Source organism: Haliaeetus albicilla, chromosome 2 (genome assembly GCF_947461875.1).
Source record: "Haliaeetus albicilla chromosome 2, bHalAlb1.1, whole genome shotgun sequence".
Taxonomy (NCBI): domain Eukaryota; kingdom Metazoa; phylum Chordata; class Aves; order Accipitriformes; family Accipitridae; genus Haliaeetus; species Haliaeetus albicilla.
The window spans coordinates 45455248-45464083 of NC_091484.1; positions in this window are offsets into that span (position 1 = coordinate 45455248).

The window sequence follows — 8836 nt, forward strand, 5'->3', positions numbered from 1 at the left end:
GTCACCCCAGCAGCCCCCATTGCAGAGCCGGTGTGTGCTCCTGCCCGGGTCCAGGGCAGAGTCATTCCATAGGCTGCAGAGGCTTATGGGAGCTGGAATGGACCGTAGCTGTGGCAGCACCTCACCTGTGGGGAAACAACTTCTGGACCAAAGGTGGGAAATGAGGAGCTACCAACAAAGCCTGTCAAAGCCCTCACCCACGAGCAGTGCCACACTGCACCCTGTGTCTTCTGCATGTGCACAGAATTAGGAAAACATCTACCAGATTCCTTCAGCTTCTACCGTATTGAAACTGCAGGAGACATGGAGCTTCACCTGCTCTCGCAGCTCTAGTTTACAACGAGGGACTAAATTAACAGAAAGTGCTAGTGAGACCAAGTCACCTAGAAACACTGACTTGATCCATGGCAGAAAATGGATCCACAGAACTGGATCTACAAAACCAGTAGATCCACAAAACTGTGCTCTAGAAACGGGCAGGTTGCTAACACTAAAGTCAAAACAGGATCCCTGTCCCACCACAGAGCTTGGGCCACAGCCCCAGAGCCAAGAGGATGCACTGCACGGCTGTTAAACACCACGACCTCCGTAAAGAAGAACGGACGTTGCTGTAGTAGTGACGCTGTGCTTCAAGGTTGTCCTTTCTGCACACCCAGTGAACCACAAGCACAACGGCCGTGCCAAGAAGAGCCCACCTATCATCTCCTGGCCCGCCTGAGACCCTCACCAAAATCTTATCCAGGTAGAGTGTCTTTTTACACCCCCATTCACAGGCATGGGAGGAGAGGGCAACCTAGGGAATGAGCAACTCCACCCTCAGGCAAAAGCTTAGGCACAGTCTTGACAAGGCAAAACTTCCTGGAGATTTCCTCCCACTCTGCTTCCTCCTGTGGTTTCTCATGGAGGAGGGGGCATCCAGGCTCATTATTTATTTAACACCAGATTGCTCAAAAAGAGGTTTGAGCTGACTGTATAAAGAAAAGTAGGTTTCATTACCTATAGCGCTTCACATTTCAGAGGAGCTTGTATTGTTATGTGGTTTGAATTGTTTGACAATATAATTATTATTATTAGTCCATAATGTACACTAACAGGTCTGGTGGTGAAAGGCTGTATATTAATGCACAGTAACTATGTTTCTCTGGAGGGGGTTAAACAAAACTGTAACTAGGGTCAAAGCTATGCCTTTGCCTCCATCTGCTAGAAACCAGACATACTTGCTTAAATTTTAATTACAAATTAATCAAACAAAAATATGGTACATTTTGCACTGGAGGAGTAAATGCTAATTTTGCAGCTAACCAAGAAATATCTAATATGGGAACACTCTAATGCTAAAGGTTACTGTAGTTTGCCTTTGAAAAAACACCTGATAAGATCCTTGAATTGGAACTGAACACTAAAAATCAGGAAAGAATGGCGTAGCCCAGTGAACTAATTTTTACACCTTCTCTCTTTCTGAAGGTTCAGATAATTTCCTGGCAAGGGCTGTTAAACCAATATTTTTTTCTTAGTAAAGACTGACAAATTTCTGGAGCTCTTCTATAGCTGCACTAGTTTCTGGGAAGGACAGATAAGCCCTTTCCTATTTGCCAAACAATGATGGCAAACAAAGCGGTATTCCACAGGAAGCAAAAGGCTTTTTAAAAAATGTGTTTTATCTGTTAGGCTCAAGGTAGTGGCCTGCTAGACCGAACAAGCAAATACATTTTGCTCACATTTCTCTATAACCCATGTTCCAGTGCAAAGTACAGGCATTAAAGTACAGGTACAGAACTGGTTTCAGGGTGCCTGGTCTGTTTTTTCATAGGAAAAGATTTGTGTGGTAATAATGGAGATACAGCATGCTCGTAAGAGCCTTGAAGCTATTCCTCATACCTAGCCCCCTCCCAGGGGAGAAGCTGACAAAACGGTCATCTCTTAAGAGATGCAACAACAGCTGTTGGTGACTGCGATGCGCCATCCTTTCTTCTGGGTTATCAAAAGCACATAAAACATGATGCTTCCTGAAAAGAAGTGGTACCCTCAATAGACTAGTGAAACTCACCCAGAAATGGGCAGGAGGCAGAAGATGGAGGTGGTGGCTAGAATATGTAAGTCCAAGAGATGGCCAGTCAGATAGACTCTTGAAGGATCTCTGTCAAAATACTAGTTTATGTTTAGGCCAATACAAATCTTCATGCCTCCCAATCTATTCAATATCCTGCTAAATGTACCTTTTCGTTCCCTACATTCAGCCGGTTGTGCTCACACAACCTGGTTCTTTTGCTCCAGCAGAGCTGGAACTCGTGTTTCTTTGGACTGTGCCAGATGTCTTAGGCAACCACGACAGAGGTCTTCTATTGAGGACCACTTTGTGCCCTCACTGCACAACAGGCTTTGCTGTAAATGCACCTTACCACTGCAATAACCAGAGGGAAAATGTAGGCACTAATGATGGTTGCCTCATCACCCAGTTATCTTGAAGGAATCTTCCCTCCTGATGGGCTCTCCTGTAAGCGAGGACAACACCAGTAGACAAATTTGAAAAATGTGAGTTTCCTCAAATCATGGTTTTGCTGGTGCTGAGCCATTTTGAGGAGATGTGTTACTTCTGCTGTGGCTGCCACTACTACCTGTTTGCTGGGATGTGAGACTCAGCTTCTTCTAGGTCTGCCAAAGTCCCACTTTCCCAGTCCAGCTGTATCAGTTACCCTCCTGATGATGAAAGGAGAATTGCCACCAAGAGTCCACGAGAGAAGAAAGGGAAGGGGCACTGGGCTGCGTTTCTGCAGGGGAGGAGGTGATCAGTGGAGAGAGGAAGGAAAAAACAATTAGGCTAGGCCAGCCCCCACTTTCCTCACATCCTATCAAGGGAGAAAGCCAGTGCCCTGCCAGCCACACAGAGGACGGCAAGCCAAGCTGGAATCAGACCAAAGCTGCATAAGGAAAGGAGGGAAAGGCAGAGAGCTAGTGCTCATGCAAACCTGCCCCTATTCTTGCATTCTCTGTGTTGCTACAGGGAAATAGTCATTCTTTCTCTCCTTTGTTTCTGCCTCTTTCCAAGGAAGGTAATATTTAAGCATAAATATTTGATGTCAGCCAAGTGTTTGGGTTCCACAAAGACGGTGGAAGTGTTTGTTCTTCAGCCATCATCTGGGTCCTTGCTTTCTTCAAGCAGAGTAGGTGCAGAGCCTGTCCTGGACATCGGCCAAGCCTTTTCATGGCATGCTTCCCCATGGAAAAAAATTCAGGCTTTCATTGCTGTTCGCTGTGGTGTGTTAGCAGAGGCCTTGTCTTCCATCCTGAGTGATTTAGTGGATTTGGTGACTGATTTCCCGCTTTTGTAACAGGGGCTTCCCAAGCGAAATCTAAGCACAGTGATCTGTCTCTCCATGGTCTGTCAATCAACCTGGACATATGTTTTTTAACTGTGTTGCCAGTTGCCTTGAGGCCTTATCTTGTTAGGCTCTGTTTAAACACGTAGGAGGTATTGTCCCTGTCATGAGGAGCAATCTAACTGACCTGATATATGTAATGCTGTAACATGTAGGCAAAGCATAAGCCAACCACCAAGGATACATAACCATTCTCTTTGGATTTCTGCTTGTGTTTTAAATGCCCTCAAACTGTTCTTCTTCCTGTCTGTTCCCCTCTATACTAGACTCAGCCAGTGCCTGCTGCCTTATGAGTTGCTCAAAAATACATTCAGTGTAATATGTGTGCATATGGGAGAGAGGTCACTGAGGACAATTGAGCTTTATTAATGTTGGAAAAAAGATTGGCATTATCAAAAGGCTTCCCCTGTCCTGCACATCCATCCCTTGCTCCTATGGGGGAAAACTTTGTGGTTGGAGAGCATAAGTGAGGTCACGACACCTCTTGAATCTGCAAATCTTTTTTGTTCTTATGGCATCTTTTATTGCATCTCCTCCGGAGAAGGGGATGCATTCTTTTTTCAAACTGTGTGTGACAACTGCTCAACAGAATGCACAAGGAAAAGGGGATGCTACAACAGCACAGGGAGTCCTGGAACCAAGATTTTGTCCCCCAGCAGCATGTAGGAGCTTCTGTCTGTTTGTAGGGGACGTGGCTTTTCCTCACCAATCCTTCGAACTATACTTTTGGTGAGGGCAGGTGAGAGGTGTGTACAATTCACTTAATTACTACCTTAACCCTCCTCTGAAGTGTGGAGCAAGCTTTATTTGGAATGAGTTCACTCCTACAAACACTAAAAAAAAAAAAAAAGAGAAAAAGATCTTAACAAATGACATAAAGACTCTTAAATATAGAGTACTCTCCTAATTGTATGGTAGTACAAACCTATCTCTCTCTAACAGATACACCCATAAGTCTTCAGACTAATGGATTAACTGTTTACATCTACTAAAGATAGGGTTTGATCCAGAGCATCTTTGCACTGATACAATGGAGAGGATAATTCTAGTTATCAACACATAAAAATAAAAAGAAAGGAGAGGGGTTATTCCTATGCTAGACTCTATTTTTACTTCTTGACTTTCTTGAGCCACAGTGCTATACTGATTGGGCAGGAAAAGATTTTTAAAACACAACAAATTATGAGGAGTTTGGTTTTGTGCTTTATAAGACAAGGTGGAGAGTCCCACAACACTCCCTTGTTTTGGTCAAAGAAAGTATCCACAAATTTTTTCACAGGATCCTGACCACCAGTAAAGTCAGCAGTGTGAACAGCAGCTATGCCCCAGGCTAGGTACCTAGTGCTTGGGATCAAAAGAAAGTCAGATGCAATGCGATAGATGTATCAAAAGATTCCCCTTGCACCACGCATCCTCTCCTTGTCCCAGAAAGGAAATCATGGTGGTTTGGGTGCACAAATACAGCCAGGACATGTCTTGAATCTGTGACTATTCCTCTCTTTCCCACTTACTAATTATTGCATCTACATATTCCTTTTCTTAGACTGTGAGGGACAGAATTACCTGCTAGCACCCAGCACCAGGTACTGACTAGGTACCGTGTAGGCTCTTGCAGGGATTTGGGCTTCTTGCATTCAGTGCTGTTAGTACCTTTCAAAACTTACTCTTAAAAGATTGTTAGAATAACAAAGAACTTTGATGTGTTTTTGTAAGAGCTTTTTGATTTCACTTTAAAGTGATTTGAAGTGATCACTGGAGGCACAGCTCTATGGGCTGGATTTAAGCTGGATTTAAATTAATTTGCATAGTAGACAACATTTACCAGGTTTTCTGTAGCAGAACATAAATTCTTTTGACCTGTGCAACTTTTAAATGCAAAGGATAAAATTCTCTAACATGCTCCTGGGAGGCAGTTATTCCTTCCCATGAAAACTATGAGATTTTGAAACTATTCTAGGAAGATGGTGTTGAAAATCCTTTTATGGTGGAGTTCAATCAGCATATCAGAAGAGGGAGTATGACATGGTTGACTATAAAAGCAGGGAACTGGACACCTACTTCCCAAACCCTGCATTTCTAATGAAATGCACTGCTTCTTGATAATTTTTCCCATGTGTTGTGAGAAGACTTATCTGCTCCTTCAGAAGCTGAAGGGTGGATAAAGGCCAGGAAAAAAGTTCATTCAAACAAGCTAATTCCACTGGGGCACTCTCCAGCCCTATGTGTGCTCCAGCCAGTGACGAAACATAGACAGATCCAACACAGGCAGTCGTCTCTACCAGACACTGAGCATTGGCGCAAGTCTCATTGTCTCCAGTGATAAGGCACAAGAGATGGTGGCAAGCACTTTTTCAGGGCTATGGCTCCAGGTAGCTCTTCCTGAGGGACGGTGTATGGTTCCCTGCTGAGCTGGCGACATAGGCAACACTCCTCGCTGACGGGAAAGCCCATCACACCGCAGTCAAAGACTGCACCCTCAGCAAGACATGGGATGCCTGGCAATGAGCATAGACATTTTGCATGAGTAGATGGTACTTCTGGAGCTGTGTAAGGAGCTTGTTTTGGCCCACACAGTTCTAACAGACTCAGTTGGAAAGGGCCAGAAGTAGAAGATGTCTGGCCAGATTGTTACAGGTCCCTGGCTAATCAATTTGGAAGGGGAGAGTCACCCACTAAACCCATAGTTACAGATGGTTGCTGGGGGGAGTTGTTGCTTTGGTTCATTTGCAGGTGGCCGAAGAAGGGCCAAAGAAGTGTTTCCAAAATAATTGCAGACTTTCAGTGAGCTGCAGTAGGGCTACTGAGGGCACACAGGGGCCTGTTATCTGCTTCCCTCTGGAGTGTGCCAGCAGGAAGGGATCTCACTCAGATGCTGTATAGGTGTTGGCAGGGGGTTGAGAGAAGTCTATGGACATGTACCCATCAGCAGCTTCCAAGTGCCAGGAAATAATACCTGAGACACAGCTTCTTTGTATGCTGGTAGTCTCCTACTATCTAATTCTTTGGGGCATGATGATCAGCTTGAATTGCAGACATCCAGCTGAAGGTTTTATGATGCCCCAAGCAGATGTGTGGTGCTGGCAGAATGTCATTTGATGATCCTGCCTAACCTATGGGAGGAAAATGGGAAAGTGTTAGTGATGCTGTTTTTCTAGACCAGTGCCAGCAGGTTGTGAATCTACTACATCCAGGAGAACTGGGGAAACAAGGCTGTTCCCACAAGACTGGGCTACGAGGAGAAGGTGCCTTAGCATAAGTACCACTTTTGTGCTCTGTGTAAATTAATTTAGGAGCCATATGAAAAGTTGGGTGAGGGCCAGAGTTTCTTACTACTGAGTATACTCACCTTAGTCCCAGTTGCTAGAATTAAATGTGAGCCAGTAATAAAACAATTTCTCTGAGAGACTGTCTCTCACACACAGAGGCATTTATTGAGGCATAGCCCAGCTGCCAGAAAATAAAGCACAGGCAAATGGGCAAAAGCAATGCATTACCTAAGTCATTTGAGACCTGGGACAGTAAAGTGCCGTGGCCCGTGGGGTAGTACTGCAGACTGTCAGTATACTGGTCACCCTTGTCTCCTGCTGGTGGGGGAAGCTGGGGCTCCTGGGAACCTCTCATCTCACGCTGTCCCCTCTGAGACAGGGCAGCGCAGCCTCTAGTGTGAGTTTCCAGCTGGCTGCCATAGCAAGGCAGAAAGGTGGTGGCATGGGCAAGGCTAGGCTTGAATCCTCTTTAGATATCCCAAGGGACGTGTTGCTTTGGCTGCCAGAGAGGAGAGAGACAAAGGCTGCAGAAGCCTATTCTCTGCTTCTGGGCTTCCATCTCCCAGCCCTCCTCACCTCCAGATCCGTGCTGCTGTGGCCTGATTTTCCAGCTTCAGTTTGTGCTTTGTCCAATCTACTCTGGCATGTTGTCTTGGCTCCTTTTCCTCCTGCTGCAAAGATTTAGTGAACGGCACACTGTTAGCAACTCCTGGTAATAAGTTAATTCCACTTTCAGTTTAGTGGCCGTGGAAAGCAGTAAGACACAATATAATTTGGATTTTGGGGAGAATCCAGGTGGCACAATGCTCTGTGTCACAGCAAGGCAAAACCTGACACTTCTACCTCATAGTGCTTTACACTTTGTCTTTGCCTCCTCTACCCTTGTGGCTCCAGACATCGATGATATACCTGTTTATTATATATTATTTAATGTGCAGTGCTATTCGTAATACTACATTGCAGCTCGTGTACTTCAGATACTTTTCCTGTATGAGCTCCCACAGGGGGTCAGGAGGAGGAAAGGGACAGATTGCAGGATGGAGACACGGCCTCCTTCACCTGAAATTTAAACTACCTGGACAGCAAAAAATTTCTTCCTTTCTCCTTTCACTATATCCTCAGACTAGCGTAGAGATGGGATATTCATAGGCAAACCCACATAGCAAGTGACACCATATGTGATGTTGAAACTTACTGTTAGCTGCTAATAAGTGTGTCTAATACGGGTTGAAGCTGATGGGTCCACTAGCCGGATTCTGGGCATGCTATGTAAAAGAAGTGATTAAGCCTTTTATGGATTAAATGAGCAAACACAATGGAGGCCACCTGCCAAAACGTTGGCCATATGAAATGCCAGTGCAAAAATTATCTCAGAGGAAAGAAGGAAAGCTTTCCCAGGAATTTGAATACAAACACAGGACTGAGATGTCGAGTGGTTTCAGAAGTAGAAAGCAGTGAGGGCACATGGCCTGAAGAGAAGCTAAAAGATAGAAAGTGAACTCTAGTTTTGAGCAGACAACTGGATGGGATGGATGGACTAGAACGGTGCAGAATAAAATAGTCTATTTTTTTTTCTGCTTTATTGCAGAAAAGGGTCTTTAAGCACATTGCAAGTAAACTGCAATGCACCAAAGAAATACCTAGTACATATCTTCATTTTCTACTTCCAAATGAAAGAAGCTGTGATTCCCTGTGCTTTCAACTCATCGCTTAAATCATGCAGGTGATTTCTAAGGGAGATCCAGAAGCCCAGGAGAAAAACTTATTGAGTCAAGATGTAATTGAGTTGAAGAAACTCTTACGTCAGGTGCTAGAGGTACTTGCAAAACTCAAATATTGACTAATGTATTTAAAATTGAAACTGAAACTGAACTTGCCAAAAGCAATGAAAATAGCAACCTGAAGCATCCCAAGAAGTCACGAAGAGTGACCTTTCATACAAGAGCAGAGCTCTGATGCAAAGAATTTGTTGGGTACGAGAAGTCAGAGCAGATTTCTCTCCCAGCTTCAGATGTCAAAGTGGACTGGCAATTGGTAGGGATATAGCAGATTTTTTGAGAATATTTATGCCAGGCAAACTTTGGTGAGTCTGGAGTTTGCTACCAATGACGATCTTCAGCAGGATTTACAGAACTGACAAATCAGCCTCAGAAAGAAATTAAAAGGATGACATAGGAGAAAGAATTTGGAAGT